Source organism: Chinchilla lanigera, unplaced genomic scaffold (assembly GCF_000276665.1).
Source record: "Chinchilla lanigera isolate Chin_1 unplaced genomic scaffold, ChiLan1.0 scaffold00027, whole genome shotgun sequence".
Taxonomy (NCBI): domain Eukaryota; kingdom Metazoa; phylum Chordata; class Mammalia; order Rodentia; family Chinchillidae; genus Chinchilla; species Chinchilla lanigera.
This window is the reverse complement of record NW_004955428.1, coordinates 18,600,164-18,602,784: the sequence shown is the minus strand read 5'-3', so window position 1 is coordinate 18,602,784 and position 2,621 is coordinate 18,600,164.

Genomic DNA, 2,621 nt, shown 5'->3' with positions numbered 1-2,621 from the left:
TCAAGTCTATAAGTGCCCTAATAAAGCATAAGTGGAAAAGTCTAGAAGAACTAGAAAAGTCTAGCTGAACACGAGAAGGTCAAATTCTGTAAACAATTGAGTGCTAATTGAAAATTTGTACTTTTATAATTCAATCCTAGGATATAATCCAGTCAGAATTCCCATTATAATTTGAAGATGAGGATAGAAGCAATTAAAAATAATCTATTGAGAACCCAAAAAGAGATGGGTCGTCTATACCCTTGCATGTAACAGATTTAGCCTTCACTACCAAACAAGAGAATGCTCTAAAATCATAATTGGAAAATGGAAGCTTTGAGTCTTGGTTTAAATGTGATCTATCCTGGAAAAAAACCCTTCGTCCAGTGGACTTTGTTGGCACTTTGTAAAGGTGCGACTTTTTGCAAAGCTCAGAACAGTAATAAAAGGCTGTGGTATCTGTATCAAACAAACAACTCTTGCACACCAAAGAATTTCAAAGTTACACACTAGTGTTGGCTCCTGAACAACAGAAAGAATAATTTCTTTAGGATGCTTTGTTTGTCTTACGAGGACTTTATTTTTCCGCACTCAACTGTTATCTAGCAGCTTACAATTCTGAAATCCCAGAGGAAAGGGTGGCTTTGCACACATCAGCAAGGAGATGGCAGAATCCCAAACCGTAAATGGCTCCAATTTTCATGTAAAGTCAGCTTAGTGAATCACAGGTGGATTTTTACCAAAAATGCATTGAGGGGCCTCTGCCACCAATAATGCCTCATTTAAAAATAATCAGCTCATCCTTGGCTAGAAACATTGTGCACACTGTAGCCAAATATATTAAAATATCAACAAAGACAGCCCTGAAGATAGTTCAACGAAAGCCCAATATCCAGAAATGAATTGATTTGGGGGGAAATAATAAAGGCCCATCATGAGCAGTAGGACAGCATGAAGGATTTGTGTATTAAGACTGTTAAAAAGAAAAACTGGAATAGGTCAGTTAGAATAACTTCTTGTGAGAACATATAAAAAGATTTTATTCATGACTTCACATCTGCCTTCAGAACTCAGTTTTAAATAAATGCAAACTATAAAACTGAGTTAAAAGCAGGGGGGCGGTATCACCAGTACCCAAGGAAATTTAAAATCCCAATATTTTAACATGGCTATGAATGAAATCATCTTGAATATAGAACATGCAAGTCTGACATATCATTTGAGACAGATGTGATCAGAGTCTATATACTTTATCTCCCCAAATCTCCAATCATCAATATCATCATCGCCATTAGCAGCAGCAGCTACTCTTTCCCATTGTGTCTTACATTCTAAAGCAACTAGAATGGTACACTGGAATGCTAAAATTAGTCCAAACACATAAAAGAGTGTGATCTCCCCAACCCACTCAAAACCTCCCAGTCTCCTCTACACAAGGTCTTTCACTCACCGCAGAAGACCTGTGCTGATCTGGTCCTTGCCTCTGCTCCAGCCTTGCCTCCTACTGCCTTTCCTTTCGGACTGTTCATTCCCTTGGCCTAGAATTCACTGATTGAGAAAAGTTATTGCGCACCAGGATGTGCTCTTCTCTAAGTGTCTGTCTGGGAAACTCTTTATCTTTCAACACATAAAAATCTTGAGGTTTTTTGTATACATTTGCATACCTGACAGGCAATTAAAGGTGTGTAAAAGCCAGGCTACTTGGATCAGAATTTGGGTCTGCCCCTTCATATTTTTGAGTTTTAGGGCAAATTGCTTATCCATGAAATGACAATGATATTCGCACTTGGCTAACTAAATGAATCATACATAAATCATCTATGGTGCCTAGCACATAGTAAATTCTTCTGAAGTGTTATATGTGCTACCCAACTGTAGGTTTTCATGTTGTTTATAGCAATATAAATGAAATTATACTAATGGTTCTGCAGCTTGTTTTTATTTTCACTTAACAATATATTTACCTTGTTTTACAATATGTACAGTATGTACTGTATTCAACCATGCATCACTGAAGATGTGTATTCCTAAGTTGACTGCCCCATGAAAGTGTGTTGCAGAAAAATCAGTAAACTTTTTAAGTCAGAGTGTACATGTACTTCACTATGTCCTAAAAAAGTGCTCTATGCAGAGCCTGGGATCCTTTATATTGCCTTACATTTCCTTAGACCCCCATCACAGGTGTCAAGAAGCCCCCTTGTTTTAAGCCACTAAGGTTCTAAAGGAGCCCCGAGTGTCTGGGCCACACTGTCCACCCTAAGTGTACCGGGACTACCTCCTTCAGGCTCTTTCCCTGTAGGTCTATGTCCCTCACCACAAGAAACTCCAGCTTCTAGGCTCTCTCTTGTCTCCCATCAACTCTGCTTTTTTCTACTGTTGGCCACTGACTCTTCCTCAAACTCCCAAATCCTTTCCATTAGATCTTCTGAAACTCAGGTTCCATCCTCAGCATTCTGAAAGTGCCCTTCATCTTCTTGCTCTAACAGGAAACCTGGCTGGCTGAGGGTGCTTTTCCTCTCCAGTCTTAGGGCAGAGCTTTCTATTTTGTTTTGTTTTGCTTGTTTCTCACCACATCCTTTTATACTTATGGATCTGAAATGACTGTTGTTCTCCTCTCCTCTCCTCCCCTCCCCTCCCCTCCC